Source organism: Arachis hypogaea, chromosome 11, assembly GCF_003086295.3.
Source record: "Arachis hypogaea cultivar Tifrunner chromosome 11, arahy.Tifrunner.gnm2.J5K5, whole genome shotgun sequence".
Classification (NCBI taxonomy): Eukaryota; Viridiplantae; Streptophyta; class Magnoliopsida; order Fabales; family Fabaceae; genus Arachis; species Arachis hypogaea.
The window spans coordinates 48917125-48932613 of record NC_092046.1 but is presented as its reverse complement, the minus strand read 5'-3'; the positions used below and the strand labels follow the sequence as shown (position 1 = coordinate 48932613).

The 15489-nt window shown below is 34.7% G+C and overlaps 1 long non-coding RNA gene across 1 annotated transcript; it reads right to left on the bottom strand.

Moving 5' to 3' along the window:
- Window positions 1–6414: 6414 nt before the first annotated feature.
- LOC112723882 (uncharacterized) lies at window positions 6415–8510 on the bottom strand. The gene is made up of 4 exons (XR_003163213.2): window positions 8285–8510; window positions 7523–8098; window positions 7112–7196; window positions 6415–6629 (listed from the first exon to the last, which is right to left on the bottom strand). It is a non-coding gene; the product is annotated as an uncharacterized lncRNA (long non-coding RNA).
- Between the last annotated feature and the right edge of the window lie 6979 nt (window positions 8511–15489).

Sequence of the window (15489 nt, the reverse complement as noted above, 5' to 3'; positions counted from 1 at the left end):
AAGATAGTTTCTACCTTATTTGTGGTATTATTGGACATGCAAAGAGAGATTGTGAAAGGGAAATGGTTATAGCGGTGTGGGATCCTCAAAAACCAAGATACACAACAGATTTGAGAATCAATCCAGGGAAAATAATAAGCTATAGAGAGGAAAGAATGGGTTGGAAGGGAGCTTAGTGAAGCCAAGAAGGTGATAAGACGGCGCGTGATCTACAATACATGGGAAGGTGAGTTGATATGTGGCAGGAGTCTATGGCTAGTGTAGTTGGTAGAGAACCAAAGAGGGTTAACCAGAAATTAAGGGAGAAAATTGTAGGTGAACAGAAAAATAAAGAGTTGCAAATTTTGAGAAATGCAGAACAGGTGAAAAATATCCCAAAAAAATTAGGTTATCGAAGATTTAGTGGCATGGATTCGGTATGCGGGTCGTGTTAGCGCACCGGTCAGCCAGGAAGCGCCAGAATAAAAATGCATGCTTTTCTTGGGTTCTTTCTACAATTTCGTATAAAATAGAGGTTCTCTTCCTCTATTTTAGTTGGACAACCATTACTGCCGCTAACCTCATCCTCCAACCCAGGTTCTCTTCCTCCCCTTCCACTCCGTCGCAATCACACCATCCCAGACAACAATTGAAACCTCCCCACTCAGCTAACTCCTTCTCCTCCCCACTCAGCCATGGTGGCTTCGGCAGCATCTTATTCCTGCAACTCATCAGATGAGATTCACAGTTTTTGAACCATGAAACGCTCATTTTTTTGGGATTGAGAAAGTGTTCAGTGTTAACCCCTCTGATTAGGTGGATCCAAGCACACCAACAGCTTCACATCTGACCACGATGGTACCTGATCTTCATTGTCGGCTGTCTTCGGTAGTTGATGGCATCGCCGTCTCAATGAATAGCGTTCGATGGCGTCGTCGTCTCCATCAATGGAAAGAAGGTACCCATTGTATTATCACCCTTGGACAAGCTTTTTCTTTCCCTTTCTTGCCGCCTATCCTAAAAATAGGTGAGAGAGAAAATACATTAAGAATAGCCGTAAAGACACCAAAGCCAAGAGAATACAAGCGGTGGTTGATGCCAAACAAAAGTAAGAGTCCTAATTCACATGGTAGCTACAACATGTAATTTAAAATGCGAGATAATCATAAAGGCATATCCACAATCAGTCAATGCAAGAGTGAAGCAAGGACATGGTTAAACGGCTTATTTAATTTATTTTTTCTTTTTCTTATATGGTATTATACACTACAAAAAATTACCAGAATAGCGACTGACTTTAGTTATTGAAAAAATTGGTTGCTAATAGCAACGGATTTAGTGATCGATATAGGATTTCTAGAATTAGAAAAAAGTTGGTCGCTAAATCGGTCGCTAAATCGGTCGCTAAGTTACATTCAGTAGTCAATTTTATTGACCATCCAAATTGGTCACTAATAGAAAATGATTTAGCAACCGATAAATTTTTTATAAAACCATAATAAAGTTGGTCGCTAAATTCGGTTGTTATTTTTGAACATAGCGACCAAATTAGCAACTAAAACAAAGAGGTAACGTCTTTGGGACTCTTGCTCACAAAATTGGTCACTATTTTTTAATTTAGCAACCAATAGAGAAATAGGATGAAAAATGGCCGGTCGCTAATTTAGTCGCTAAGGTAGTGGTAATAAATCGGTTGCTAACTATTAAGATACTAACCAATTTTAGTGATCAACTAGAAAATGCCGGTTTTAAAGCAGTTGGTCGCTATTTTTAAATTTAGCTACCAATTCAACGATAATAATATACTTGGACAACCATAGTTGGTCACTAACGCTACATGTTTTGTCGCTAAATTGGTTGCTAATTTAATCTATAGTGACCGATTAATGACCAATGGAAAATACTGTTATAAACTAATCAGTCGCTAAATCGGTTGTTGGTTTAAATAAACAAAATAGTTACTGAGTTTCTCACCCTTACTAACCCTAAATCACCCACACCATTCTCACCTTTTCAAACAGTTACTGAGTTTTTCTAGAATTTCTCTGAGTTCGCAGCGCCACCGTTGTCATCTGAATCTGTAGGGTCATCTAAGTAGTCTTCTTAGTTCAATTTGTTGATCAATTTCTTTACTAGTTGATTTGTTCAATTTGTTCATGAGGAGTTCAATTTGTTCTGTTAGTCTTATCGCATCGTCGATAAACTCTTCAAGCAGGTACTCTATTCCCTAATCCAGATTCTGATCCATTCTGTTAGGACTTTTCCACCATATTTATTCTGGAATCTACTCCATCCATAGAAATAGGATCTTTCTCTTTCTAGCAACTCATTAGGAACGCTTCTATATAAATAGCTAATTCGCACTTGCTTCCCCCACCCTTTGATCCACCTTCTACTTATGCTTTTGCCAAATACATGCTCTTTAGGATCATTAAGAAATGTTCAAATAATAGGTTTCTAAATATAGGAACTATCAATTATGCATTTTGGTGCATATGATGTTGTTTCACTTGATTTTTGATAACCTCGACAGGGTTTTTCGACAGGCTTGTATCAAGATCTCAAGTATCGGGAAGCAGATACAACTCCTCTGAAAAAGAGTGGGCTCGACGCGAAAATTACTTAACGTTCATGTCAAAATATATGAGATGCTTAAATTGTGGTAAATAATAAAAAATTGTAATAAAACAGATGATGCTTTAAAATTGCAATTGAAAGAAAGCAAAATACTTGAAGAACAGAAGGAAAAAATAAAATGCATAAAGCAAATAATGAAAAGAAATGGAAAAAGAAAAATAAAAGAAAAACAAATAAAAGTGGACTTCCAATACTCACATGCATTTGTGCTCCATGGTCTTCTGTTGCATCGTTGGGACTGCGAATTTTGGCGGAGGCTTATGTGTGATGATCTCGTGTTTTTGAAGAAATCCCATAACTCTTCTGAATTTCTCCTATTTGTAGACCATGGAGATATGCTTGCCATGGAGAATTTTGGCCCACGATCTTACTTTCTTTTTTTCAGCCATGACCTTTTCTTGACCATGAAAAATCTTGACTCCTAAGTTTTGACACCCACGTCTTTCTTGGTCTTTAAGTCCCATGTTTTGTTCAGCTTCTTACTCAAATTCTAAACACTGCTTCTGTAGTCGAAACCATTGGCAGCCAAAAATGCCTTTCTATCAAGAAAATCTATTTTGTGTACCAACAGATACAATTTAAATTCTTTTAACTATCTACTAAAGAAATGTAATTTTTGCATATATAATTTTAAAAACTTATTTTTCTTTGAGAATCGATATTTTTAAAATTTAAGTAGCTATTTTATTTTACCATTTTCTTCAGGTTTGAAGTAGATTGTGCAGCCTCCATTTTATTTTCAAGCTTTGTAATTGTGTGAGGGTGTCCAGTGAGTTACTGTACTTTACTTTTTTTACTTAATTATTTACTAATTGATGTTTTATTGTAGTTCTTAAAATATGATTTGTTCATGCATTTAATTAAGATGCACTATTACTAATGGGATAGGTTATGAATGAGTCAGAGTTGTAATTGGATATACAATAGACTTACACCAAGTCAAAAGGGTTTAAATAGTGAATTTACAAAGGGGTTAGAAGAATTTATTTTCTTTGCTGAGAGATAAACAGATTTGCCAAATAGAAAAATTAGATATCCTTGTTCTAGGTGTGAAAACAAGGTTTATATGAACTCTAAAGATGTAACAATCCATCATAGGAAAGAATTTATTCCTGATTATTTGCTTTGGACAAGTCATGGAGAAAACAACCCAACCTTATGTGAAACCCCAAACATGAAAGTCGAGAGTAGTGCATACTCTAATAGGATGGAGGAGCTAGTTTATGAAGCTGTTACTAGATTTGAGTTTAAGGCCATGGTGATTTTGAGGACGAAGAGTCTCTAAATGCTTATGCTAAGAATTTCTATGACTTGTTGCATGCATCAAAAATTTTTTTATAGCCAGGATGTGAAAACTACACGGAACTTTCATTTGCTGTTAGATTAATGACAATTAAATCTGAAAAAAAAAATTTTTCAGCACACTATTGATCAACTGCTTCAAGTCATGAGAAAAACCCACCCAAAATATTTCATTTGCATCTATTTGTGTTTATTGGGATACTAATGCTAGGTTTCTACATAAGAGTGCACAAGGCAAGTTAAATCGAGCATTTGATTGTAGCAGATTCGAAGTAACTTTTCATATTACTAGTTCAATTTCTGTTACCTAATACTAAGCTAATATGGTAATGTTATAGAAAAACGTAGATTGTTTATATTATAATTTTATACATTTTAATTGGTGGTTGATATTCATAGGTTTTTAATGTATATAATTTAATAGAAAATTTTATTAAAGAGGATAAAAAATTGTTTGCAAAGACTCACAAATATAAAGATGAGATATAGGTGGATAAAAGATTAAAATATATTGAGGTAAGTCTATTTTAATCGAAATAAATATCTCTTTAAATTTGAGAAACTGTACATTTATAGTAGCTGCTTTTATATGAAAGATCACTATTTTAATATGTGTATTTATCTGGTCATTATTTGTGACAAAAAATTTGGTCACTAACGCTTGGTCGCTAATTAGCAACTGAAATATTGGTCGCTGATTTTCTCAGTGACTGATTTAGCGACAGAAAATTTAATCACCATTTAGCGACCAACTTTGTTAGAGACCGATATTGTTTGGTGAGGGTTTGGTACCCTTAGTTGAAAATCAGTCGCTAATTATCAGCAACCAACTTCGGTCGCTGTTTTAAATTTTTAGTGATCAAGGTTTTAGCGACTGCCATAATCGGTAACTAAATCAGTTGCTATACTAATAATTTCTTATAGTGCATCTAATCTTTATTTTTTGATGACCAAGATAATTAATTTCAACATGTGATAAATGAGGGGGAATGAGATATGACTGAAATTGAGAGAAAATATTTAGGTGAATTTGAGTTTCATGTGTGCTTAGTTTGATGAATAACCATTCTTATCTCTGTGTGAATTAACTTGCGATGGATAATAAATAAGGAAAGGGATCTATATATGAGTGAAAACATGTGGCTAGAATTAATTTTTGGAGGATAATTATCAAAAATGGTAATTATTTGATCACTTATTTTGGTATACTAGATAAAGCAGATAATTATATTAGTATGAGTAATATTGGTATCATATATTATCTCAACTCTGAAATATCTCTAAAATATATTGAGAAAGTTAAACAGATAAAAAAATACATGTAAAGGTTTTTTATCAGATAAATTTAGACCTAGTAATTAAATGTTATCATTAAGAAGTATTTTTTTGTCTTATATAAAAAATAATATTTTATTAAAAAATATTTTTTATTTTTGATAAAGACCCACTTTGTTATAATGAAGCAAACTATGATTCTCAAATTTTGTAAATTCCTATAAAAAATCTTGAGAAATCGTTTTACAGAAAATTCAGTTTTTTACACGAAAAATCTGAAAACAGAAAAAGACCACGGCCAGACTCCAAAAAAAATTCACTATATTTGAGATAATTATACAATATCATTTCCACACTCTTATATATTCAAGAGTTACATATAGTGTTTTCGAGTGAAAACTCATTCTTATTATAAAAAAAATAAAAATATTAGTTTCGAAAAGTATTTTCGATGTATAAACTCACACTTTATAAATTTTTGGCACTATCCACACTTCTCACTGAGATAAAAACCTCACAACTAGAAAATTGCTTAATACAGACAGATTTGGTCTTTATTACAAATGGATTTTTGGTTACCGATGAATTTTGTTCCTCTGTAAAAGCCTTGTCGGAAATTATTTACCGACAGATTTTTTTCCGTCGGTAATTTACCAACAGATTTTTACCAGTTACCGACAGATTTTTCCTCGGTAAATTCTCCCCTCCACTTCCCTAGAACGTCAAACTTTTCGACGGATTTTCCGTCGGTAATTAGAGACAGATTTTTCGACGGATTTTTTGTCGGTAATTAGAGACAGATATTCCAAAGAATTTTTCGCTTGTAATTAGAGACAGATTTTTCGATGGATTTTTTGTTGATAATTAGAGACAGATTTTTCAACAAATTTTTCATCGATAATTAGCAACAGATTTTTCGACAAATTTTCCGTCGATAATTGGGGCCTTGGAAAACCATTCCATACTCTGAATACAAATAGAGAATTCATCTGTAAATCCGTCAGTAAGGTAAAATAGAATTTTTTTTAGATTTTTTCATTGCAAAATAAACCTGTTTTCATACAAAATAAATATAAATTTAATAAATACAATTTTTTAAATAATTTGTATTCGAATATTTATAATATTTCAAAAAATAAACAAATTCATCGTATTATCAAACTAAAAGAAAATTACTAAAAATAAGCAAGTCAATATAATTCAAAACATAAACAAAGTGTATTGATAAATCAACTATAATAATAAGTAACAACCATACATCAACAAAGTGTATTGATACATCAATTATAATTCAAAACATAAACTCTGCATTCAAAACATCTTTACTGTCTCTGTTCAATGCCTCAGTGGCTGTCTCTGTTCAATGCCTCATTGGCTAGTTGTTTGGCTGTCCTTTGTGGATCCTTTATCCTTTACTCTACCCTCTAAAGTGCATCCTGCATGGCAAAGAGCCAGATACCACCACCATTGGTATTTTTATTGGAGTTAATGTGGAAGAAATTTGTTGAATTTTGAAAAGAAATGGAATGAGAATGAAATAGAGTATGATTGTGGAGAAAATAAAATAAAAACCCAAATGACAAATTTATGTGATTTTAGAAGTGCATTTTTGCCTTTTAAGAAATAAGGAAAACATAAAGAGATTAATAGAAAACCTTCCATAGACCATCACTAACAAGTATCAAAAGCTCAATATTTGCATTAATATCGGCATACTGGATGTCAGGCTTAGATATAACCATTAAAGAAAATTTCAATTGTTTGAATTTAAGGTTCAAAGTTCAAACTTTCATTAGTTAATCCGAAGAGAAGATAAGAAAATCATATACTCTAAATCTAAATTTGAGTATACAAGCAAATGAAAGATAATTCAGCAAGCTCAAAATTATTTAAAAAAAAAATAGGTGTAGGCCTGTACCTTGCTGGTTGCTAATTGATTGCCAAAAGCATTGATTAGATAAAAAAAATTTAGACAGTAAAAGCATCCCATCTTCATTGAAGTCCTGCCAACAGTATAATGTCTCAGGTTGATAACTACTATTAGAGGATAATACTATATGAGAGAATTATATTTAAATTATCAAAACAATTGTGAATTACATATTGCACTTTCTATATTAAATTGTTGTGAGAAAATCTGCTGAAGTTAAGCGTTTTAAGGATCTAAGTTCCTTTGGAAGGCTCTTATTCAAATGGTTCAATGAGACATTAAGATAATTCAATATGTGAATATGAGAAACCTGAACTGGTATTGGACCAAATAATTGGTTTTGGCTCAAATTTAAGTATGCTAGCAATGAAAGTTTACCAATCCCAGGAGGAATAGTACCTGAAAAGTTGTTAACACTCAAATCCATCTTGAGAACACTCTTTAACTTGCCTATATTTGGTGGAATTTCACCTGAGAATCTGTTTCCATAAATAAGAAGGATTTCCAAATCAGGAAACTTTTCGATTGAAGCCGGCAGGGTCTCGGATAAACGATTATTGGAAAGATTCAACTGTCCTAGATTTGATGAAGGTGCATCAGTGCTTCTTGGAAGAAAACCACTCAGATAATTGTTCTGAAGTTCCAAAAGAGATCGTTGAGGCAAATAGAGAAATCTATTTGGTATTGAACCTGTTAAGTAGTTCTGTCTCAATCTAACTCTCTCAAGAGTGTAGCATTCACCAAGATCATTAGGCAAAGATCCAAAGAGAAAGTTGTTGAGCAAAATCAGAATCTTGAGCTTCTTACCAAAACAAAGAGACTTTGGAACTAGTCCTGTGAGCTTGTTTGTTGAAAGATCAAGTTCAATTAATTTACCATTCTATCCAAGCCTTGAAGGAATTGAACCAGTGAAGTTGTTCTGCCAAAGCTTCAACACTTGCATAATGATGTAATGGTCAATGGATCACGGTACTACTAAAAGAGTACATAAAGTAGCTAGTAAATGAATAGATCCAACTACACACAATTGAAAAAAAATAATATATATATATATATATATATATATATATATATATATATATATATATATATATATATATATATATATATGATGTAAAGCATAATTAAATAAAGATAACTAAAACGGATCTTATAGCATACCTCGTAAACTGAGATTTTTGCAAGATGTGATCCATACTGTTCCAAAAGAAGTTTCTTTTCCTGGGAAAGAGAATATCAGTCAAGCAAGTATTTTTGAAGCTCACAATTTATTGTTTTCACAAGTGTCAAATGTAATAAACAAACCAATAGATTAGCAGTCTAGCACTTCAAGCAATTCAAGGTCCACTAATCACAAAAGCTTACCAATGGCAAAGTCAACAAGCTCAGTAGCAACTGCTACCGCTGAACCACTAGAAGACCCTTGGTGCACAAAATCGTGATTGTTCATTCCCCATCAACGACACCAAAAACTTGGTGCGCACGTTTATAATCTTAATTCTTTTCCACAACTTCGCACAACTAACCAGCAAGTGCACTGGGTCGTCCAAGTAATAAACCTTAAGTGAGTAAGGGTCAATCCCACGGAGATTGTCGGCTTGAAGCAAGCTATGGTCACCTTGTAAATCTCAGTCAGGCGGATTCAAATGGTTATGGAGATTTGATAATTAAAATTAAAATATAAAATAGGATAGAAATACTTATGTAATTCATTGGTGAGAATTTCATATAAGCGTATGGAGTTGCTTTTGTTCCTTCTAAACCTCTGCTTTCCTACTGCTTTCATCCAATCATTCATACTCCTTTCCATGGCAAGCTGTATGTTGGGCATCATCGTTGTCAATGGCTACATCCCGTCCTCTCAGTAAAAATGGTCCAAATGCGCTGTCACCGCACGGCTAATCATCTGTCGGTTCTCGATCATGTTGGAATAGGATCCATTGATCCTTTTGCGTCTGTCATTACGCCCAACACTCACGAGTTTGAAGCTCGTCACAGTCATCCCTTCCCAGATCCTACTCGGAATACCACAGACAAGGTTTAGCTTTTCCGAATCTTAGGAATGGCCGCCAATAATTCTAGCTTATACCACGAAGACTCCGATCTTTCGGAATATAGGCTAAGAGATACGCATTCAAGCTTGTTTTCATGTAGAACGGAAGTGGTTGTCAGGCACGTATTCATAGGTGAGAATGGTGATGAGTGTCACATAATCATCACATTCATCATGTTCTTGGGTGCAAATGAATATCTTTAGAATAAGAATAAGCTTGAATTGAATAGAAAAACAATAGTACTTTACATTAATTCATGAGGAACAGTAGAGCTCCACACCTTAATCTATGGTGTGTAGAAACTCTACCGTTGAAAATACATAAGAACAAAGTCTAGGCATGGCCGAATGGCCAGCCTCCCCAAACATGATCTCTGAACATAAAAATATCCAAAAGATATAAATACCATAGTAAAAAGTCCTATTTATACTAAACTAGTTACTAGGGTTTACAGAGATAAGTAAATGATGTAGAAATCCACTTCCGGACCCACTTGGTGTGTGCTTGGGCTGAGCATTGAAGCTTTCACGTGTAGAGGTCTTCCTTGGAGTTAAACGCCAGTTTATAACTTGTTTCTGGTGTTTAACTCTGCTTTGCAACTTGTTTCTGGCGTTTAACGCCAGAATAGGGCAGAAAGCTAGCGTTAAACGCCAGTTTGCGTCATCTAAACTCGGGCAAAGTATAGACTATTATATATTGTTGGAAAGCCCTGGATGTCTACTTTCCAATGCAATTGAGAGCGTGCAAATTGGGTTTCTGTAGCTCCAAAAAATCTACTTCGAGTGTAGGGAGGTCAGAATCCAACAGCATCTGCAGTCATTCTTCAGCCTCTGAATTAGATTTTTGCTCAAGTCCCTCAATTTCAGCCAGAAATTACCTGAAATCACAGAAAAACACACAAACTCATAGTAAAGGCTAAAAATATAATTTTTATTTAAAATTAATAAAAATATATTAAAAACTAACTAAATCATACTAAAAACTATGTAAAGACAATGCCAAAAAGCGTATAAATTATCTGCTCATCAACCATCTAGGGATACAAGATGGAATTTGAGGATTTGTTGGAGTTCCATAATGGTTGTTCTCACCAGAAATCCTGACACAAGAGTGTCTTGAGTAAAATCACATTTGAGCAGAACAAGTTTTTTCAGTTAGTACACAAAACTAAAGAACTTCTAACCGAGTCCCTACCCAAAAGACAATTCATCCATAATGGTTTTACCAACACAAGTAGCACCATTTTTTAGCAGTGCAGTAACTACAACCACAGTCTTTTCTGCCTCCTCATGTGTCCTCTTCCAGTCAGGATTCCCAAACCCCAGTCACATAGCCCTTCACATCAAAACTTCGAACCAGAAAAAATCTAATTAGACCGAATAAAAGTATCAACTCTATAGCTCTAAGCAAACCTATTCCTTCAACCTAGACAAAGAAAACCAAGAAAGGTCAACTCCTTTATATAAACTATTAGAAAACTTGAACCAAAGGCAACATAAACATTAGCTGAAACAAGAATGACTTTCATAACAAATAGCTATCAGGTAATTTTTTACATGAAAGGGGAACTAAAAAAATATAAAAAAAACACTCAAATTGAAGCAAAGCTAAAAATTATGATGTGTAGAGACGAACATGTCACTGATGGCAAAAGTTTGAGAAGAAAGCATTTGTTTGGCAGCAGGAGGTGGAGGCTGAGGAAATGGTAGACGCTCAAAATTTATCACAAGGATTTAGATTAGCAAACTGCCAAGAAGAAACAGAAACGCTTAAAATGAAATCATACCTCTTCTTTTATGGCAGGAACAGGTTGAATATGGTGGGAGGCATGAAACATGCTAAAATGGTAAAGAGTAGAGTCCTGAAACTATATTGCTAATGGACACACACGTCAGAATGCCAATAATAAAACAAACAACCAAGAGAAGAGGGTGCAGCAACTATCTTTAAACAAATAAACCAACTAAGGTAATTTACCTTTATCAAAATATGGATTAAAAGTATTTTTGACAGCCTCCCTGTATCATGCAAGTCTACGTGAATATCAAATTACTTGGTAAAAAGTAGTAAAGAAAAAAATAATTACTCAACGAAAGATTTCATTAAAAAAGATGGTAATTAGAAAATATGAAGCAATAAATGTATTGTCGCTATGGAACTATGCAACGCTGAAAGAATAGATCATAGTATTACATCTTTAATTCTGCATCTACCTAGAAAAATTTAGCAATAGTCCGTTTTCAAGGTAAGATTTTATGATACACATAACATATATATATAAGTATCCATCTGGTAGGAATATCCTATGAATCCAAATCAAATTAAAAGAAATTTGTAGAGATTATTGAGATAAGGAGAGAGAATTTGGGGCTCATGTACAACACATTAGCTCTCACACGAGGATTTGCAGGCTGCATATGGAAGTTAATATGAGTTCGAGCACAAATAAGAACAAGTAGTGTGCATAAAAGAGAGCTTAAACCCTAACGTTGAGTAGAGGCGTTACAGATCTATCGTTAAGAGTGAAGATATCGGAAATTTAGAAGTATAATGTCAACAAGATCTTGAGGTGTAACACTGAATAACAAGCAAATTTAGAAGCATAATCCATATAGAGCATAAATCAACAGCTCAAAATTGCACTGAACAAGCCTCACCTTCCAAAAATTAGTTTTCCTTTACCACCTTTCCACTTCACCTTGAAAGCCCCAACTGTTTCAAAAATTTGAGCAAGTTGATGTGCCTCTTCTTTTACCTGCAGAACTAGAAACTTAGATACTGGTGAAAAGCCATTCGAGCGTGTTGCTGGGCTTGTCGAACTCCAACATGTCCTGAAGATCAAAGAACTTGCGCACTATTTCGCTTGAAAGCCTCACCCTTCTATCCCTCAACCCATGAGATATGTGAATCTTGCTGTGCCTATCTTTCTTCGTACAATGAAAGTTGTAAATAATTATCAAACAAATAGCTCAAATTGAATTACAAATTACTTGAACAGAGCAGAACAAAATAGATTCAATGTTCGTCCAAGCAAATGATAATAAGTGAAAGAGCCTTCGGTCGAAAGCAATAGCCTACCATGAATTTTAGGTAAAAAAAGCTTCGATTGCAGAAAAAAATTCATCAAAATCAGAGTAAACCCGCAGATTCAAATGAAGCACAAAAGTAGAGTATGATAAACCTAAAACTAGCACAGAAAAATTGAGCCCTAAGGTTTATCACGAAGAACAGAATCACAAAATCAAGATATATATACCTGAAATTTGAGATGGTTACGAGAAGAACTGAGAGAGCGAGTTGAGATTAGATGGAAGAGGCACCAGAGGGAGTAGATTCGATGAGAATGGCGGTGGAGTAGACGCAATGGGAGTAGACGAGAGCGGCGGCGGAGGGATCTCGTGCAACGCAAGGGATGACAGAGAGAGATTGTGCGCCACAAGCGACGGCGGCAGCGGCGGAAGAAGCAGAAGTAGTAGCCATGGAGAGAAGAAGTAGCTCGTGCGACAGAGAGAGGAAGAAGCTCGTGTTTCATTTGTGAATGGAGGTCGAAACAGAGTTTGAATGGGGGGCTCCCACGGGGAGATAGAGGGGGTAGGTTAGGTTTAATTCAATATTTTTGACAGAATATTTTAAATTACAGACAGATTTTCTGTCTGTAATAATTTAATAAAATGAGGCGTTTTGTTTATTTAATTACAGACGAATTTTTCATATGTAACAATTTTCCACAAAAAAAAAATTAATTTTTCCGACAGAATTATCGACGATTTTTTTTCTGTTTGTAATTTATGCTAATTCATGTTTTTAGTTTTTGACAAAAAATTTCTCACAAATTATATCTATATTTTTATTAAATAAAATCTGTCAGCAATATTCGTCTGTAATAACTAATTTTTTAGTAGTGTCTTTCTAAGTTACATCATTATTATACATTATTTTTATACATTTCCCTTATATAATTTTTAGGGATAAGTACGATTTTGGTCCTTAACGTAGAGGCCGAAAATTTATTTCGTCCCCAACCTTTTTTTCGCTACAAAATGGTCCCCATGGTTTCAATTTGTTTTAAAATCGTCCTTCGGACAAAAATACCCTTCTCCCTTCACCCCCAAAATCAACCAACCTCAGCAGAAAAGCCTAAGCACCACCACTACCACCACCATTATCATCATGGTCATCATCATCATCATCAGAACAACAAAATCAACCAGGAACCCAAGTTAAACCGGAACCCACCACCACCATGCACCACCATTATTATCATGGTCATCATCATCAGAACCATCAAAAAATTGAAAATCAGAAGAACAATCAACCAAAAACAGAAATTGAAAGCAAAATGATAACTAGATTATGAAAATAGAAAACAGAAAAGAGGGGACAGGGAAGGCAGTGGTGGAGCGCCGATGGTCTGGGCATGACAGGAAGGGGCTGGAGGGAGGGTAACGTGCGGCGGGGAAGCAGGGAGGCTCGTTGGCGGTGGTGAAGCAGGGGAGGCTCGTCGGCGGTGAGCTCTGGTTCGAAGAGTCTGAGACAGGGAAGGAGAGAAGGAGGGGAGAGGGTCGCAGTTGCTCTGGGGAGAAGAAGAAGAAGAAGAAGAAGAAGAAGAAGAAGAAGAAGAAGAAGAAGAAGCGGCGGGCGGTATGGCGGAAGAGGAAGAGGAAGAGGAGGCGATGGCGGCGGGCGGGCAGCGGCGGTGCGGCAGTATGGCGTCCCCCTTCTCTCCCCCCTCCTCCCCCCTTTCTCGCGCCCCACCCCCTCTTTCTCTCCCCACCCCGCTTCTCTGTACCCTTTCTTTCCTCTTTTTTTATTTTATATTTATTTTATTTTATAAATTTTTAATGAGGGGTAATTTGATAATAAAAAAATAAAATTGGTAAAAATAACTATTTTAAAACAAATTGAAACCTTGGAGACTATTTTGTAGCGAAAAAAAGGCCGAAAACGAAATAAATTTTTGACCTCTACGTTAGAGACCAAAATCATACTTATCCCTAATTTTTATTATACATTATTTACTTTTTCTTCTTCTTTATGTAATTTCCAAAACGTACACAGTAAAATCAAACTTTCTTTTTGACTTTTCAACATGTATACGATAATTCGGTGACTGTGTACAAATGCGTTTCCAATTCTTCTTCCGTTTCAAATTTCTCGAGCCATTATTTGTACAATGGCTGGATCCAGTCTATCACAGCAACACTATCGAGTATAAGTAAATTAAAGTTTTAAAAATCGAACTAGTGGTTAAATTGATGAAACTAGAGACTCAAAGATTTAAATATTTAACCTGATTAAATTAGATATAATAAAATAAGATACTTACACTTGAAATATATATTTTAAAAAATTAATATGTTATATTTTATTATTTTAAACTGGTTAACCATCAGAAAACAAATCTGTTCTATTTGTTTATTAGTTTCTTTTTTTTTTTTTTTACCATAAATTAGAACCAATTTGATGACTCATTCACATCTAACTCGGTTGAATCGATTAATTGGATCTAATTTTCAAAATCATGTAGAGTATTTGTAGCTGGCGTGACAACAAATTAAATCACGGTTGTGAATGACATCATTGCCGCATCAGTCAAGATTCGGAATCTCTAGAACCACCACGGTCGTCGATCGGCAGACATCTCAATTCATTCTCCATCCTCCATCCCGGAACAGTTTTCCCGACATACTAAAGAAAAGTCACCGTCATGACAAGGCCCTAGCTCCAGCTATTGGTGTCTCATCACTTGACAATGGTGTCCCTTTTTTGATGACTGGCTTCACATTTATTTATTAAACATAAAAATCAAAAAAACAAAATTACGGATTTACCGTTTCAGTAATTGAAAGGATCTGCCGCATTTTAAACCTGCATTCTTCGTTAGCAGACCTTTGTCCCGAGTCTCTCAGCAACTATAGCCATGGTAGTCATCACTAGAATCTCCCATGTTTGTTTACATTTAATAGTTAAGTTAAATCCGTATTTAATATGGACAAAAAGTACGTATAATTTAGTTACTGGCAGTGTAGCATAGCAGCAAATAGGGACTCTGTCACTCTGCAAGAAACTAATGAATGAAAACATACATGGTTTTAATGGCAGCAGGCACACAGATGATATAGCATTGTTTGACTATTTTACATAATTACATAGGCCTTGTGCATTGCTTTTTAAGTATATGTACGTATTTTATGTACATAAATCCTAACCATACAGCGTTTAATAACTCAACTAGTTAATTAATTTTTAACTCAAATGCATCTAATTAAGTTGTCCAAATTATAAGCATATATGTAGACAGAAGTATTGGTG